The 20,327-nt window shown below is 32.0% G+C and overlaps 1 protein-coding gene across 4 annotated transcripts in view; it reads left to right on the forward strand.

The window, feature by feature from the left end:
* Nucleotides 1–2,163: 2,163 nt before the first annotated feature.
* The window catches only part of Fak (protein tyrosine kinase 2 Fak), a 35,831-nt gene continuing 17,667 nt past the window's right edge, over nucleotides 2,164–20,327 (forward strand). Inside the window, exons 1-2 of one of the 4 annotated variants that reach the window (XM_040711412.2) lie at nucleotides 2,164–2,425; nucleotides 2,478–2,594. The gene's annotated coding sequence lies outside the window, so the exon portion shown is untranslated. Of the gene's footprint in view, nucleotides 2,595–19,847; nucleotides 20,079–20,327 lie in introns of those variants that run through there. The other 3 variants (XM_071888140.1, XM_040711409.2, XM_040711410.2) reach the window with 3 other exon arrangements.

Genomic DNA, 20,327 nt, shown 5'->3' on the forward strand with positions numbered 1-20,327 from the left:
TTTTAACTGTAATAAGACAAATAAATAATAAGATGGATAGAAGTTGAATGCCAAAAAAAAAAAAAAAAAAAATACCATATAAATTTAGAAGCCATATTTTGATATAAAATAATTTTTACATTTGTGGTCAAATAATGGGATTTACAGAAACTTTTAATTAAATATTTTCTGAAATAGTATGTAACTTTATAACTTCATACGTATAATATCTAATACTCGATATGAGCAGTTTGACAAATTTTTTGGCCCAAAAACTGTATGGTTTGAATTGCAAATATTTATGAACAATGGAGCAGAAAACGGATAATTTCTTAGTAACTACCATCCAGTGTTGGGAAGTTACTGGCAATACCGTATTGCCTCAGCAAAAACGTGAACAAACTACGTGTTTTAATGGTTTGTGATTTGTGAACTAATAGAGGTCAAAGTGGGATCAACAAATAAGAGCAATTAAACCTTACTATCTATCAAATTTTTATAGCTCAATTGCATTGATTTATTATATATAGGCCCCTAATATGTAATAAAAATATGATATCATATCGTTATATAATTTTATTTTTGTTTAATAGACAAAAATTAACTATGATAATAGAAAGAATAAGATATGTTTGTTTAACTATTCTACTTTTATCCTCTCTAATTGATTATTAAAAAAAACTAAAAATATTGTACAAATATAAATATTTTTTAGGAATTTTCAGAACATATAACTTTGATTTAACTAAAATATAGCTGTTTATGATTAGCATCAAGTAGTATTTTTATTCACAAAGCCATTTGATGAAGTTTTATCGAGGTTTATTATTAATTTGTCAATTTTATCTAGGAAAAATATCAACATTGAATCCCCAACGAAGATACAATTTATGACGTCACAGAGAAAGATATATTTTTATAATGACCTTTTATAAGAAAGTATAATAACCTCTATTGTATTAAGTGGGATTTCCATAGAGAATTTCCTACCCTATGGGCTATGGCCTATGGGTTATGTCATCTAATTCCCTCTAGCCGCTCAAATAGGCCATTTTTCAATTTAAGGAAAGAAACGAAAGAAACCTTGCATATAAATTCACTCAACCTTTGCACAATAGCAGAATCTGTGGCAACGTCAGAAAAAAAAGCTTCATCATTTAAAAAAAAAAGATTTCCTTAAATATTTATAATCCATAAATCGTTAAAACTATGCTCATAAACAATGTTTTACAAAGATGTACTGACCTGATAAAATTTTAAAACATAAACTTCATAATATATCTCTTAACCGATTTGTATCTGATAATAATAGTTGTATATACATATTTTGCTTCATATCTTTAAATAGTATATTTACTTAAGCAGTTCCATTTGACACTTGAGCTGCTGATCAACGAAGGAAAATGAATGTAATACTAATATGAATGAGGAAGTTAACAATCCTACCAACCACAATTCCATTTTGTACCAAAAAGTTTATTATATTTACCCAATACATAATGAATTCTCAAAATATTCCATAGAAATATCTGTATTGAATATATTTGTAGTATAATTACGCAAAACAATCCGATTATAATAATAGTCGATGTGTACATATTTCATGATCTCCGTATTTTGTCATTCATTATTTCAATAAAATAATCAGAATTCAAGTGAAACATCCATAGCTGAGTTAGATTAGATAATGTGTGATGAATTTGAGAGAAAGGGTGGAGTGAATTATAGTATTTGATATCTCCGTTTCTGTTTGATTCTTATTATGTACATGATTCATGAATATCAACTATCAAGCATAGGATAAGGTATAACAATATGTAAGCATCAATGGTTATCTATACGATATATATACGACCTATATATAATTAGTTTATACTATGATCATTCGTACATCCTTCAATATAATTTATTTCTATGATTTTTCTCTTTCTTCTTTTGTTTTCCCTCCCTTGGATATATCTGGTAGTTGTGCTCTAGCTTTAAAAGAAAAATATCTATAAAACAAAGTAGTGAAACGCACCCCATAGTTTTGAGGAGAGACATGGTCGTAGATAGTTCCTTTTTTTACCGTGAGGTGTCGCTTCTTATGATATCAAAGATGACGTCAATATATTATTTTTTGTCATTTTTCCTTATGCCGTAAACAATGTTTTCTTCCCTTCACAGATTCTACCTCTTTGATTCAGTTAAAAGGGTGAGTTCATGGAGGGTGTGTAGTTAGTTATGGAGTAATTCTCAACGCTCTTGGCGGAAAAAAAAAGTGTAGCCACAACTCCTATTTTGTACAAATATTGATCACGTGGTCTTCGTTTCACTATTTGTTTTAAGGCTTTATAGCAAGAAATCCAACTCTGTTTTGTTTTTGTTTTTAGACTGACGCTCATTTTCTTCCTTTGAATTCAATACAGAATCAAATAAATAATAGTTATACAGTTCCAACTCTCAAGTAAATAATTTATTATTTTGTATATAAATCTACTTCTACAGCACTATAATAGTTTGGCCACTGTCCTGTCATAGGGTTATACGAAGTTCTTGATTTGTTCAACGACTCTGCATCATTCTTTATCAACAACATCCCTGGAGTTCTGTCTTTGTATTCCCTGCTTTTGAAGGTATGAACCTATGTCATTTTTTCTATGAGTATTAACTACTAATTATTATTAACTATGAAACCCTCATTGCTTGATGTTAAGGGATTCCTTTGCATTGACTTATTTGACTCCCGCTCTGGAATGATAATAAATGCATCATTGGGGCTCCTTGATATTGATATGATATGTAATGTTTGACTGCTTGACGGATATGTAACTAATAATTGAATAAAGAATACTAGGCAAATTAGTTCCACTTGATGATCTACTCCTTCTTACTTATTAGGTAGAAGTTGACTGTCAATGGACAATATATAATAATTTTTAACTAAATAATACTTCATTTGATGGAAATGCTTTTGTTTTCTTTCAATCATGATTTGAGACACATCATTTGGATTTTCTCATCATCAAAGTATTCAAATGATTTATGTATTTGCATACTTAACTAGTTTACAAAGAGTACAATTTCCTTACTTTTTCGTTATATTATTGTCATGTTTAACATTCCAAGATTTATGGGAAAATGTAATTTTAATAGTCTTACCTTTTCATTCACAAATCTATGTCAAAATGGGGAATGATAAAATAAAAGTACTTACATTCTTCGAGAAACAGGATTGGAAGGATTGAGCTAGGCTTGTCTGTAGATACATTTTATTAATTAAATTTCCCAAATAGATGTGTACATGCTTTCACAAACACATTATTTATTAACATGTCATTGTAGATAGTGTAATTTAGGTGTACAAATCGAGATTTTGTGTAAGTTGCTATTAAAAAATGAAATGAAATATTTCAAATGATGATTTTTATAGTACATATGTATTTGTGATAAGTAGATATCGAAGGTTGAGGCCTAAACTGTCGTAACTACAAAATTACAAATATGTGTGTTAATGCCTGTATGTCATCTTAGACGTATTATATTTAATGTTAATACTTAAAAATAGAGAAATTCATTCTCTTGAAATATATTTCTACGATCCATTTTATTATAAAAATTGTCAAACGCCATTATTCAAATTGAAAAAGATGGAATTTCCAAGCATATTTATATAAAATAAATATTTGAGTGACAAAAATTTGGTTCTCAGTCGACGATAAGTGGTACGTCAATATAAAAACAATCTTAAACGAAACTCAAGGGTAGGAGGAAATCGCACTTTATTTTTTTTACTTCATATATTGGTACATAAGGCCAGTGTTAAGAGTTGTAAAATCAAACCAGTGTGGAGGTCAACGATGGATTCTGATTATTGGGGCCTCAGGGGTTTATCTCCCCCACCCCCATTAAATTTTTTTTTGAAAATACAGTTAATTAAAGTGGAATTTTTACTCAATATGTAAATATGTATATCATATGAATTATGAATATACTCGTATATTAATTGAGTTACGATACTCCATAATTTTAACTAGAGTTTAGAACCTTTATTTGATTTAAAAAACTTATATTAGTTCCACTATAGCCTTTCAATTAAAATCTATCAATTTCTCAGTCTTTTATTGTGAGAATCAGTTTTGTCTACTTTAAGTGAATTTGAGGCACACCTGAATGATTAATAAGAAAAATATGCTGATAGAAATAAAAGATAATTCGTCAAACTCAAAATTTTGAGAAAAATCATTCTAATTTGTTTTTGTTTTGATGGACAACCACGGATTGACCTTGATCCTTGGGAACCGAGAGTTAACTAAGGTTGGACTGTGTATTTTTGAACTACAATTTCAACAATCATCAGTTCGTTCATCACTTAATAGTTAATAAGTTTTTTTATTCTTTAATCCCATATTTCTTCTTACCAAAAAAAAGTATCTTCATTTTTATGGCTCTCATATTGCACTTACATTTTTTCAAACAAAAAAGTAACCTAGGATTTGATATGAAAACCTTTTTTAGAAACAAAGTTTGAACGTAACAGTTAAGGTGTGTGTGTGCTCTACAATTTCTGTGACAAGTTGTTATATAAATTGGGGAGGAGGGATAGAAAATTATATTTAAAAACGTTATGTCACCCTTCCAAAATAATTTGGAAGGTAATTTCATTATGATTAGAGTGATAAGGTTTATAGGGAATTTTGTAAAAAAAAACTCCCAAATCTCAAATAAATACATTGTATTCGAAAAGTTTGTTATAAAAGAAATATTGTATTATGTGTTTCTGTCATTTTTTTAGTGTATTCAAATTAAATAAAATGTCACGGGCCGGGTTTCAGGACTCAAAAGATTCGGTGCTACACTCACATCACTAATATGTAGGAACATATCTTTAATAAAGTGATCCTTGGCATTAAATACATATATTATTAAAGAAGTAATATATGACTTTTCTAGTGAACGTCATTATCATTGATAAGCATTTTTTTGTGGTACATATTATTTAATTAAAGGGTTCACACCTCCATTACTCCTAAATACATAATTAGCAAATATGACATATTAATAGATCAAAATGACATGATAATTAATAGGACATAGTATCAATTAATAGCTCTTGGTAATTAAAATGGCGGATACTATAATAATTAAATAAAACGCTATGGAATAATAATCAAATTGCAGCTTGTACAATTTGCTTTTGCAAATAACAAATTGAAAAGTACATATATTAGAATATTTATACTTTATATAATGTACAAGTTGTCAAGGAGGAGGGGAAAAGTATTCAAGAATGATGAAGTATGCGTGACATTAATTTATTTGTTTTTCAATTTATATTCAAATTATTTAATTATCAGTAAAAGTAATGATGTTTTATCCTTCGTTGATCAAACATATACATATTCCTTACACTACATATTACTCCACTGATTTATTCCAAGAGATGGAATCTACCTTTTTGGCCTTAACGGATACATTCCCTTTGACATTTTTGTAAACTTTATACCTACAGTGTGTGGCCGTTGTTTATCTACGAACTTTAAGCGCATGCGCATGTAGGACTTTGTTTGTTGTTTTGACGGCTAACCGGAAGGGGTTGGCGTCAATTTAAATGTATAGATGAAGAAAATATCTATTCCAGAATCGTTTAAAAGGGAGAGTGTCCTTGTTCCGACGAACAAGACAATTTTAAGATTGGAAAATTCTTGAACTTGGACAGGTCCATTGTCTGAAGGTGATTATGAATTAACAGCAATGTTTACTGATCCCAATATAAGGTCAGACTACCCCAGGGATCCGGATTTCTTTGCAAATTTGCAAAAAAATCATTGATACTGAGCTATCTACATCGATGAAAGCCATTAACAGAGGTCTCAACTGTTCTTAAAGGCTTATCAGAAAGTGTGTGGGGGATAATTTGCGATGCAAAAATAAAATATACGAAAAGCTCAACGTTGACCTGGTGACTTAGTTTGTCCCCATGTTTGGCCTCTAAGATCACTGGACCTCAACCCCATAGAATTCTTTGTGTCGGGTGTAGTTGAGCGACACACCAACATGTCCTCCTGCAACACAAAATTCAAGTTGATGTCTAGGATCAAGTATAATTCCAGAATTTGCCAAAGGAGAATTTCATCAAGACCAGGTCTCGTTTCCTAAATAGGACCGAGGTCGTTATTGACGCTAAATGCGATTATATTGAATAATAATATTTTTTTTATTCGGCTTTCATTTGGCATTGGTTTTAATTAAAATCAGATAATTAGCTAAGGAGAAAAGCCATTTAACAAAATCGTGTTAGTTGTTAAAAAGGATGTCCAACACTTAATCCGTTTAAAATATACTTAATCATCATAATTATATAATTTTATCGAATTAATATACTCATAAATATGTACGCTGTACACCTATGTTTCACCCTCTTAACGAAGTTTTCTAGGTATACACATTTATAAACATATATTGTACACTTACCTATAAATAGAACAAACTACTTTCTTTTATTTATTAGTACTTTATGATCGTTGTAATACACATCTCTCATGTCTATTCTTGATTCTACAAAAAAAAAATATTTTTCTAGACTTATAGGCTTCCAAAAACAAAAGAAAAATATATTACTCACTACTTTAAAAAAGAAAAGAAAAATGCCCTACATCGTCTTCCACTTTATTCCTTTTTGCAAGATGGAACTTAAATTTGAATGTTCCATTTTCAGGTATACAAAATATATTTTTTTCATGTACAAAGAGCTTTTCGGTTAGGACAATAAAAAAATGACTTTGGCAAAGTTTGAGGCATCTCAAGCCATTTTTCAAGTGGTATAGGTAATTTCAATATGGGGGAAAAATGGATTTTTGGATCGAAATTAGTTATTTAAAGCTTTTTACACCATCACAATATGATGCCATGAGTAAGCTAATTTATATTTGGTTTGTCAATCCAAAAGATTGTGCACCTTATTTTTAATCATTTAAGGGATCGAAGATGTGCTCAATGATTTTCAGTTTCCCTGTTTTATCAAAGATAACGTTCCTCAATTTTGCTGAACAACAATTACTTCAACTAGAGTTACTTTTTGCTATAGTACTTTCTCTTTATCATTGATTTAACTAGGACACTGCTTGAGTATCGAGTGGTACATTGAAATCTGAACACTTACTAATTCAATAATTAATTAAGGTGATATTTTGAAATTAATTTATATTTGAATATATTAAAGTTTAAACAATTAGTTTAATTACACAAAAAAACCTGAGAATGACACTTGAACGTGATCGACGAATTTCCATTCGCGCACTCCAAGCAGTTGGGCGTCTCCAGGACACCCGTCTACGCCGTCTGCAAGTCTGAAACGTTTTAGGGGAAGAAGGGCTCTGATAAAAAGGGCAAACTGGCCCCATATGAGTTAAAGAAAATAGCCGAGGTCAATCCCTTCGGGTCCATGAGGGACTATGCAAGAGATCTAAGAGTTTTTCACCAGACTGTCCACAGAGCTATCAAAAAATTTGGTGGAAAGAATTGTGGGAGGAGGAACTGATTCTTTTGAACTCTTGTTTGACACTCTTGCCCCCTTACTGCCCTGATGCCAAACCCCTTGACTACACTTTTTAGGTGCATGTCGAGGTGAAGACCTGCAATGTACGTCATCCAATCACCGAGGCCATCAATGCCACTGTCAGCCGGCACTGGGACGTCATTACAGATGACTATATCAACTGCGAGTGCCAGTCCTTACGTTGACGCCTGGAATCCATCATTGCTGCTAAGGATGGCTACATTAATGATTAACAGAGCTCAGACACTCATCTATTTATAGTTTTAATTTTTGTTGAAATTCTATTGTTAATTAATCAATTCTTGTTGAAGTTTAAAATTCAAAGTGTTCAGATTTTAATGGACCACTCGGTACATCTTAAACGAACGATACAAGAGGCTTAAAAATGACTCGAGAAGCCTTAAACATTGCCGAAGTCAGTTTTTTGGTCGTACTTGCTTCGGAAAAACATATTTGTGCAGAGGGAGGGGACGTTAAAATCAAATTCAATTTGCCCCACTTTTCGAATACAAGAGCATATTTTAAGCACTTTATAAAAAATAATGACCCTAAAGATTTTCTTATTCTTATAAATGCTCATTTAATCAAATTTTAATGTGTTTTTTTCCTCGACATATTTATCAAGTATTTCTACTGAGAATGTTATATATTCCATGAATCAAGACATAATTTATACTACAGGGTCCACCCTCTAGTGGGGCCAAGGGGGGGGTATGATCCCTCTCTTCTTTGCAATGTAAATAGTTACGACAATATTTTTGTACTTTAGGTAAAAGTAGTACATTTTTATTTGTCTTATATATAGGGTGAAAAAAATATATATCTCGCGTTCCTGACGACCCTCATGATCCACCAATATTGTAATCCCGGTTTGAACTATAAATCAGGGAATCAATTTATAATAATTTGAAATAACTATGCCTTATCTTTACATTTGATCATTTAACTCAAAATATGTTCGTTACCCAATAAGTTTTGTTTGCATTGTCATTTGAGGGAGTGGATTTTTTTTTAATTTATCGAATAGGGACATGTATTATTAGACGTCTATTTAATATAATCTTTCCTACGATTAGCAATATCCACAAATGTTTGATACAATAAGTTAGTTCTTAAAATGAAGGAACTTTATTTTGATTTGAAAACAATAAATCCTTGAAATATCCTAGATATTTCCCGGCCAGTCCGCCTTTCAATTAATTCAAACAGAATTGTAAAGGTAACTACTCTTCTCAAACTAACTGAATGATTTCATCGAAATAGGACATATGTCTTTGGATTTGAAGATTTTGATATGATCAGGGCATGGGATTTTAATACCCTTCAGCAATATTGAATTATTTTTCTGCGATATTTATTTTTTAATTCTTCTCTTACTTCATAGACAATTTTCCTTATTATCCGTTGTCCAACCATGCGTACATTCGATTTTGAAACTCCACATAACCTTAATTTCTAATACTTCAGCCACTTGTAATAAAATTTAAGACTAATACTCATTTGATTCGACTTCTGATTGTTTGAGTATCCGAAGTAGTTCATTGGGCTGTAATTTTTTTTTTCTTTCTTCAAAATGAGAAATATTAATTATATTCCTACGTGTCACTTGAGAAAAGGAACTTTTATGAAACTTCTGAAATACAGCAACATAACTTTAAATTGAAAGATCTGAATCCCTTCACAAATAGAGATAGGATTCTTTTTGAAATGGCTATAGAGGTTTAAAAAAACGCACATTGAAAGCTTAAACTTTACAAATACAATAGAAGATCGAATTAATAAGTCATCCTAAAAATGCATACCCTAGTGCACACACTATAATAAAAATTTAGAAGAAGTGTACCTTTTTTGTGACCTTAGACCTTTTTATATTACCTTTGGCCTTTTTATATGACCTTATAACTATAATAAATTATTTAAATAATGAAGACATTTGCGAGTTTCTTATTATTAATATGAAAATAGATAAAAAAATACACCAAAATACTACCAAGATATATAGTCATTAGAAAAGTTACCAAGATAAAGTCATTAGAAAAGTTGCTCATTTTCATATTTTAATTCCCCCTCCCCCCTTTCGGCTGAAGATGTACATTGTACATACATTAGATTGTGCATATTCTGTGGGAATCAATTTTAAAGAAAGTGTTATTGAATCCTTATGAATGTTCCTACATAGTAGATAGAGGAAGATAAAACTTGAAATGCTCCCATTCATATCCCAAATTCCTATAAATAATTATGCATGAAACCTGTTTATTACTTATTTTACTTTCCAAAATATTATTTGCATTAATGAATCTATATAAAATTTATTTAAGTTTCACTATGCAATGGACTTGAAATTATATGCATGATTGTATGTGTAGAGAGAGGTCTATGGACAAAACCTACATATGGTACATACATAGTAGTATTGGATTTCTGTCTGAAAATCCTTGACTAGTCCCGTTTACCCGTTATGATTTTTTTGGACAGAATTCATTCAGTCCAATAAAAAATTCGGCATAGACCAGTCTCATAGAAAAATTTGGTATGGATGAGTGCAAAGGAAAACATTGATCTAGATAGGTGCAAAGGAAAAAATCGATTTAGATCGGTTCAAAATAACAATTAGGTATATACCGATTTTACATATAAATTGTCGGGTCTAGGGAAGCTTGCCTGAGGAAAATTTGAGATAGGTTACTTGCCCCGGAAAAAATTCGTTCTCTCCTACGACCCAACCCTCGAGTGCCTCCCTGAATCCTATCAGTGATTTGCCTCACCACATCTAACCGCCTCTTCTTCAGACACATCCGGGATCATGACGAAATGTAAATCACTGCTCTTGCCTTATCTCATGTTATACTTGTTCGTCCATCCATGAGTCTTTTTCAGTATGAATAATACATCATGTCTACAGTCTAATGATAATTGATAACGGATAATTAAGTGAATTTACGTAGTGTTTGTTTATTTTTCCTTTTATCCTATTATTATTATTAATTAATTTGACTTATTTTGTCTCTGGTTCGAACTCATTACTCATTTCATGAGTAAGATTATTATTTGCATTAAATAAATTCCAATTGAGGAAAAATGACCATAGACAGAGGTTTGCGCTCTACCAAATGTACATTCTAGTTAAATATGGTTATATGGTTCTTCCGTAATATTAAGATAATAAAAATTAATCATAAAAATCTATCTCAAATACACATTGTCAATGCCCCCGCAGGTTCAGCGTGACTGCAGTGCGCAGTAGTTTTTTCCGCCCGGAGAGCTTTATCCAAGGCAAGTAATCTCACGGTAAGATTTTCCAAAGGTGAGCTTTCCTGCCACCTATTTGTTGATGACGTCATATGTGTTTCTAATTGTGAACACAGTACCATGATTTCATACGAAGATGAAACACAGATAGCTCGGATGGATTTTCTTCCCATCGTCCCACTTGGAATAAGGAACTCAGAATTAGAGCATCTCTTGAGATGGATGATCAAGTTAATAGTATATTCATCTGATTCCCTTATCTTCCTTTGGTTCTATGTAGAACACCGATTAAGCACCGAATATTATTTGCATTAATGAATCTATATAAAATTTATTTAAGTTTCACTATGCAATGGACTTGAAATTATATGCATGATTGTATGTGTAGAGAGAGGTCTATGGACAAAACCTACATATGGTACATGCATAGTAGTATTGGGTTTCTGTCTGAAAATCCTTGACTGGTCCCGTTTACCTGTTATGATTTTTTTTGGACATAATTCATTAGTTCATTAGAACACCGATTAAGTCCGAAGTTAACCAGATATTTAGTATCTATCTAAGATTTTTGTTTAATATAAGAGAAACATCAACAATGCTTGATCTAGAAAAAAAAAAGAAAAAAAATTACGTCTATCATAAAATATGATACAAAAAAAAACAAAAAAAAACAGTACATAGAGTGAGACTGAAAGAAATCAGTCCCTAATGGGAGACCGTAAATGGCCGTCTAGAATGTGGGACCGAAAAATGTCGATCCACGGGCTGAGACCCGGGTTGGACCGAAAAATCCCCCTCCCCATTTCCTACTTACTGGTAGTATACCTTGTCCTATCCACCATGCCCATATATTCATATAATAGAAGTGTATAATTTTGCATAAGGTGGAGTGTCCTGTAAGTATTTGATATGATACATAGACTCAATTTTTTGTTGTTAATTCTAGAAAAAATAACGTAAGAGAAAACCGAAAAAAAAAAAAAATCGGTGCTGGGCGGAGTCGCAACACTAAAACATACATATATACCTACTACAATTATATTGATTCGGTTTATGTATATTTATTTTATTGTTAAAAAATAAAACCTGTTGTCAAATCATTTTGCAACTTGTGTTATGTAATACTAAATATCTGTAAATATGTAGATGGACCGTGATGTCTACATATTTTACCATTTTAAATCGCCATGATGATCATATTAATTTCGTCCTCATTTTTGTTTTTTAGTTGTTTTATCTATCCATGAATTAATTACAATTTACAGTGTGTAAGATAAAATCATGTACTTTTTGATAACGAACAAATAGGGTAAACTTTTGCAAGAATTAAACAGAATGCAACATTGAGGCTTTATGACAGATGTCTTTATTGATATATCTTTCTATTTTAAAAAAGAGATTTTATTTGGGTGCTACCATAGCCTCTAATCTGGACATAATGCGCTACAGTGCTTCTTCATCTATACGTTTGCCCACTGCTGCTCGATGGAGGCCTTGAGGTCATCCACATTTCGTTGAGGGGGAAGTGCATAATCTTTTTCAAGTACCCTCCAGGTAGTATAGTTGAGGGGCAACAGTCTAGAGAGGAGATACAAACCCTTGACCCATTATCCTTTAACAAAGTCCACAATTTCTGACCTATCTTGACCTGGTTGGCCTTGGTTGTTGCAAAAAACAGTTGTCGATGTTGACGTAGATAAGATACCTTCCCCAAATCCTTTACATTACTCTCACTGACATTGAGACATTGCTGCCTCATCAACCCTGATTTTCCGCCGTTTACCGCTGCCAGGGGACCTCTCAAGGCCTGAAGCCACTATGCTTTTTATCTCGTAAACAAGACTCTGAGAGCACCCTACGATCTTCATGTCTCCTCAACACTCCTTGCCTTTTCGCCTCCAATTCCATGCTGACAAGTGTGTTGATATTTGTAAGTTTGCTTTTTATTGTTTATTAACCAGAATAGTCTTCTCTTTTAATAATGCAACCTAGTGTTTAAAAATATTAACCCTTAAGTAATCCAGATTAATTTAAAGTCAAGTTCACGATTTACCTCGCAAACTTTATGTAGCGTTGTGCCTTGCTTTAATACTGTCGTGAATGTGGATTGCTACAAAAAGTATTACAATTAATTATGGAAAGGAATTATCTTAGCTTTTATTTTCGGTATGGCAATGTATTGTTAATACATATGATTATTTGCTAATGTAGTGTTAGGCGTGTTGTTTGCCTTTGTGTGCGCTCAAAAGTAACTATTTCACACAACAATAATATTTTAAGATTGTCTCGTATCTTTTTTCTCAGATAGGTTCGACTTTTAAAAATTGTCCTCTTCTTTTCTATACTTAGATAACCGATAGCCTATTGACCATCGGTAAATATGTGTATTTAGAATATGCAATTTTATACAGTATGTCAGTATAATATTATTTTTATATACTTCTAAGCAATGGGTTTGGTTTAGGAATGATATATAACTATTTATATACTTCATAGTTATAACTTGATAACTACTAATAGGTTGTGTAAAAAATGTGTTTTTAGAATAGGTGAACTCCTGCGACAGGGCTTTATACATTTTAATATTATTGCATTTCCTATTGATAGAGAATTGATTCATTTTGATTCGTTTTATTAAGTGCAAACTAAATCAATCCTATAGTCTAATCCTGAATCTATATTAATAAAGCAATGTTTTTCTGTATGATTATATGAAAACTCATATAGTGCTCCATGAAATACATAATAAACATATTATCTTCTATATTATTAAAACAAAATTTGTCTTTTAGCCGGTGCCTAATTATTCCGGGTACTACCGCTATTGGAGATATATTTATAAAGATTTAAAAATCTTGGGCCAAATAACTTTTTTGAAGTTTGTTCTCCTGAATTTCCATGTTCTACGGTTTAAAGAGCTATAACAAGTGTGGGTTTCAGCTGGCAGGCAAAAATATTGTTGCATAAGGTTATTTATCAACTAGGGGAAGTACCTGGTATTCCTTTGAGTTATTTGTTTAACTATAGCACAAACTTTTTGAATGTCTTTATTACCCAGGCTCATCGTGTAGTCAATCTGAAAATTTTCACCTTTTCTATAACTAGCAATAATTATGCCTAAGTAAAAATTGAAGAATGTATTTTAAAATATAATTATTTTGCCGAAAATTAAAAGAATATTTAATATATTATTCTAAAAATAATTAAACTTTGCAAACACTACTTTTTTATAAATAATATTTTAGATCTTTAGTCTTTTTCATTATTGACTCTTCAGAATCCAAAGTATGACAGACCATTAGAAAAACATAAATTTGACAAATCCAGGCCAAGAACTTGAAGTGTCTGAGATTTAGTGTTTGATCGGTCTAAAAAAAACTAAAAATGCTACGGTCCGGTCCTAATAGAATTTGTCAGTCCTAGGTACGGTCCTTATAAGTATTTTATGCAGTGGTTCCCAAACTTTTTTGAGTTCTACAGCGAAACAGCTCCAAATAACGCTCCCAGTCCTCGACACTCTCCAGTTTTTGGTCAACTGTGAGTAAACTCGGCACCCACTTTGAAAATACCTTCTTCAAACACAATTTTTCATGCAAAATAGTAAACAGACTGCTATTTGATATCTTTAGGTTGTCAGCTATCTCGTGCAGCTTAATTTTATGATTGGACAAAAACATTTTGTGGACTTTTTGTATGTTTTCGGGAACAACTGCAGAATTTGTGCGACCAGAGTGTTCACCATCATCGGTGTCTGTACGGCCACTTTTAAATTCAGCAAACCAACGTTCCACAGTCGTTTTATATGAAACAGTGTTTAAATTACACTTATCAAGCCAAACTTTATATCCAGTTACGTGTTTATGGAGTACGATCTTCCAGGAAATTCATTTTTATAATGACTTGTAAAAAATATGTAAATTCATCATTATTAAGTTTTTGATGCTCCTAAAAATAATGTCAATTTAAATTATATTCTATATATTTGGAAATCATTTCGCGACCCTTGGAAGTTAGTCCGAGGACCGATCCAATTTCCAACACTACTGACATGGGATCTTATTGATGCTCCGAGCAAAATTTAACTTCAAATGAAACTAAAGTATTCTAAAATTAATTGCTGTATATTATCCTTGCTATAAAAATATTTTCTCTAGGAAAGTAGCACTTAATTATAGTCCTTGGTCCTAAATAAGGCCAACTCAACACTAACTATCTTCTATATTAATAAAAAAAAAGTGTGTCTGTTCATGTGCGCCTAATAACTCCAGACAATTCCAGGTACTACATCTAGTACCAAATGATATAAAATTTGTAGTTCCACCAAAACGCTCATAAGCCATCATAAAAAGTTGATTGTGAAACTATCATAATTATTTTCTCTCTCCTTAAGAAAAGAAAAAAAAATGTCAAGACGTTGTTATTATTATTATTATGTTAAAAAGTATGTACACAAACTACATACATTCACATAGGAGGACATAATATTGTAATAAGTATTAAGAATTGCAAAAATTCGTGAGTCATGTACAAAAGTTCATTCCCCCAACGTTACTAATGAACCAAAATATGTCATTTTTTTGTCCTCTACGTAGTAGGGATGTACATACAGTGTGCGTGAGCAAATTGTACCATTTTTGAAGGTAATATTTAAATTAACTCCATCATGAACAATACGTACCTATAGTATTAGAAGTATTTTTTTAATTATAATTCTATCTTATATTATTAACAATTTTTCTCAAAATGTACTCCTTTAAGGCCTTGCGCACTTTGATGACGTAGTCATTGTACACTTATCACTTGTTGCCGACAGTGATCCCCTTCGGGGTAGTTGACATATAACCAGTGCTTCACAATCTCTTTTATCACCTCTTGGTACTCCTTGCAAGCCGTTTAATAAGTTTAACAATCTTGTTGTGTCCGAAGACTTCCTGTCTTCCTAGAGAGGATCTCACCGCTGTTAATGAAGCTCTTGACCTTATGGTCAAGCTCAACAGAGCACTGACAATGCCCGCGAATTCCTTTACAGAACGATGGGTGCGGAGAAAGTCTGTAATCCATTGCTCATTTTCCTCCAATCTCGTTGTTTGTTGACGTATCGTAACCAATAATAATACATCCTATGAAAGCTCATAAATTTTGAAACAATCTATTGCAAGTAATTAGTGATGTGAAAGTCCTTATTTGTTTGGTCTAGTCCAGTCCAGTCTTGAGAACAGTCCTTCGAACTGTGAGTACTAGAACTAGGCTGGGCTGCAGTGTTCTATCATAAATAAGGATCGACACAAAAGTATTTCAGTAATAATGGCTACAATTTGCTTTCGCACACTGATGTGTTCCTGAATGTTTAATTATTATAAGAATGTATAATATAACTTAAGACGTGAGGCATTTGTATATCCATCATAAATTAGCAAATAAAATGCATGTTACTTAAGTTATATGTATGTTTGTTGGAGATCTAAAGTAGCGATAAATAAATTATGTTCTTGTTGTTGTTGATGGTGAAGAAGACAAAATAATAAGGTAGCCTGGAAAGTGAAAAAAGTAAGTACATAATAATTTAAGAGACACTCAAGCTTTCCACGACTCTCTTTCTTTTCTTTATGAAATACTTTTTTGCAAGAGTGTTTATTGTTGTTGCATTTTTCCTTGGCCAATTTATGTAAAACTTTTCATCATGTTAGGGGGGTGAAAGACGAAAAGTTGAAGGAAGGAGAGTAATACTAATAACTAATGATCGAGCAAGACAAATTATTTACAAACGTTTATAGACAGTAATGAGTAGGGCTGTAAATCATGAGCGTTTTCGGTATGTTAAAAAAAAAAAAAAATGAACATGGTCACTTTGACAGTTTGAAGAATACTTTTAATAGTAGAGCATTCTAGCTGTCATGAGATTTAATTAAATGAGCTGCGATCAGCTATGAGGTAAAGGAAATAAACAGTAAGTGTTCCGTTCAAAAAAATTTCTTCGTTTATCGTTCAGACGTTATTTTTGTTTCGGTTCCGGGTTCCAATCATAAGGTAGTACCATATACAGAGTACGACAACAAATCACGACTTCTACTTTGATAATTTTAGTGAAGCCAAGATTTTTAACGCAATAATCTGGTGAATATTAGCGTTCAAATGAGCTACAACAGACATAATCGGTTCATTCATTGTGGAGATGGAGGCCAAAAGGCAACGCATAGCCCATTTGATTTGCACCTAGCACAGTAACAACAAGACAAGACAAGATACGAATAACTGTAGCGTGGACTAGTCAAGTAACTCCAGGAACGACCGTTAACTCACTTATGTGCTTGATGATGTTCCGCCAGTCAACCAGACTAAGTTCCATGTCTCTGCTATTATGTCGTGAAAGGTGGCATCATACAGGAAGAGGATCCCCCGTATTGGTTCCCGAAAGGTCTGCAAATCTTGATTAAGGAGTACCAGGACGTCGTCCCAGGATTGTGAATTGTTGAACTGGTCAAGTTCATTTGTTCGAGTACAGGTAGAGTACGAGAAACTTTTATGTTCGATAAAAACCTTCAAAAAGTGGCATTCCAGTCCTTGATTTATCCGCCCTTTAAATCATATTTAAAAAACTATATAAACTTTGGTTTTCTTGAATTTTTTGTAAGTCATATGGGAGCGGAATGCTAAAATATCTTATGTCCTGTTCCCGTTATTCATGAGCACACTGTATACCTAAATGTTCTCCCTCAAGAAGGAAAAAATAATTATGTTAACGAGTGATCAAAATCGGGTGTATTTTTTAGAGCTTCCCCGTTCTTGTTTTGAGTTTGCAGACTAAAGATTGAATTTTCTTTTCACAACCTGTTGTCAATATTATTTAAAGATAATTGAACTTCCTTTTCTACTACATTCAATTATATTTATAACCTGATTGAACATTTGTGTGTGGTCATAAAAATGAGTAATAACACCTAGAGCAGTGGTTCTTAACCTGGGTTCGATCAAACCCTAAGGTTTCGGTGTGTCAGTCTCGGAGATTCGGTGGAGGTCAAAACACACATAATTTTTGATGACACGCTTCACTTGACCAATTAAAAAGGGTTTGGTGAATATTCACATGAAACTGTAGAGGTTCAGTACATCCAACAAGATTAAGAACCAGTGACATAGAGGATCCTTGTTGGACTCAAGGTAGAATTGAGGATCGACATCGGAGTAATTCTTACCTATGTCACAACTGCTCGTAGCTGATCTATGAAAGGTCATGACAACTAAGCAGCTCATCTCTAAAATATTCATCAAATTTTTCAGGGTGTCCATATTGATTTTTGGTTTCTTTTAGTTTTAACATCCCTGAAATGCTCTCAAATAGCATCCCTTATAATAACAGCTTTTATAAATATAAATAAAACTGTTCAGGTTGCCAAGAACAAAAAGTCTGACGCTAAAAATACTTAAGATTTACGACCCTAGTAATGATCCATGGCAGCTAGGTGGGCACGGGATTCATGCCCCAAATAGGTGCCCCTCAAGATTTATTATATGGACTTGTATATTTATTTACTTAGTATGGTTATTATTATATGGATATAGTGATGAATATTTTATAGAGCATCAAAAGTTAGAAGACATAAATTTAGGAAAAACATTGAAAAGGTCATTTAAGAAAAAAATGTACTAACTTTTCTGCAAAAAGGTATTTTCTGAAATAAAAGGTCATTTAAGAAAAAATAGAAATATTCCTCTCTAAAAAAGGCCATAAAAATAATATTAAGGATGGACTTTTTCCTAAATAGGTCATTTGAGGAAAGTAAATCAATTTCTTAAAAATAAGAGTCATTCCATGAAATTTGCATGTCATTGACTAAAAAAGGTCGCTTGAGAAAAACATTTTAATGTTTTTTTCCAAAAAAAGAACCCCGTTAACGCTAAAACCGGACCTGGCCTAGGGGTGTCAAAAATATTCTGAAGGGAATGTCAATTCGAAAGAAGATCTTCAACTTATTTTCTTAAAAATAATAAAGAGCACAATTAAAAAAAAAAAAAATAGGCTTGTGTAAATCTAGAAGTGTTAAAATTTACACATGGGCTCTCTTGTGAAAATTATGCTACTCCGTCACTGGTAATGACGTCTGATGATTATAATAATAAGATGGGTTATTATTTGTGATGCATACCTGGTGGTATGTAAAAAAAAATACCTGGAAATGAATGTGGTCATTCTGACAATTTGAAGAATGTTTGTGAGAATAGCACCTTGTTGTCATATCGTTCGATTAGATTAGCTACAAGTATCCGTGAGAGGAATGAAATACATACAAATCCCACTTCGTATAAAGGAGGGATATATAGGATGGAATTATTCCCATGTGAACCCTCAATTCTACTCTGAGTCAAAGAAGGACACACACTTAAAACTAAAGAAGAGACCTATGTCAACAAAAAACTATGTATAACGATTTGAAAAGAAAAAAAAAACCTCTGATGCGTGTGCTTTTATTTTTATTTTTTAATAAGTCGTGGAAGTGTTAACATCCGCCTCTAAAAGACGAATTCTTGCCTATCTTTGCAATAAATTGATTTAAAAATGTATATGAAAATAAATACATATATACATATTTAAGTATGTGTAGTTATGATATTTTCCCTGCACTAATGCTATTTTAGATGTAGAAGGTTCTCATCTCTAGGGCAGTAATTCATTTTCTCTGCCCAAAATCATATAAAAGGCAAGGTCTTAATTCAGTAGTAACATATGTCTCGCTCCTACCTTCTCCTAGCGCTCTAACACAAATCTCTTCTCTACTTATAACTTCTGATCAAACAGTCACGGTTACTCTCCGTCATAAATGATTACTTTATACATGTTCCCTCCTCAAGAATTCAATAATAATGATAACAACTTCAGAAAATAAAACCCCCTCCTACGATTGCTAACATTAAAAGCTCTCTACCTCTGCTTTCTATGACATATTTTATACACCTTTGGTTATTATTATTGCACCATCGTATTGAAGCGCGTCTATCGGTCAATCGGATTGCACTCTTTTTAGCCTTTGCGCTCTAGTTAGAGTGGGGGAGGGGATAATTCAAAGGCATAGTAGAACTATGTAGTAATGATAATAATATTTTTTAAAGCAACAGTTAATTTCTTGTTATTTGTTTTTTTTTTACTTTGCCCTATTTCAGTCATGATTTGTTTTCTCCTAGTGTGACATAGTTTTTGAATTATAAATTTTTCCATGAAAATGTGAATTAATTTCTACTTTACTCAGTCGCCTCATTCGTCAACTTCCTACAGCATATTTAAGTACAAATGACACACAAAAAAATAATTCACTCTGTAAGTTGTCTCCTGCTTTTGCGAGTAAAAAAAAAAAAAAAAAAAGAAAAGATATTCATACTACGAATACTATGTAAATACAATTTGATTTTACTTACATAAAAGGCTTGACATGACACATGTCCTTCAAATAAATGTCTTTATTTTTGTTTTTATCAGTAGTCGTATAAAATATTTTAAAACAACATAAGTTCTTGTAAATGACTCTTTTCTTTTTCATAATATCTTAAAGATATATAATATTTTTTC

The sequence above is a fragment of the Lepeophtheirus salmonis genome, chromosome 5, assembly GCF_016086655.4.
Source record: "Lepeophtheirus salmonis chromosome 5, UVic_Lsal_1.4, whole genome shotgun sequence".
Lineage (NCBI taxonomy): Eukaryota > Metazoa > Arthropoda > Copepoda > Siphonostomatoida > Caligidae > Lepeophtheirus > Lepeophtheirus salmonis.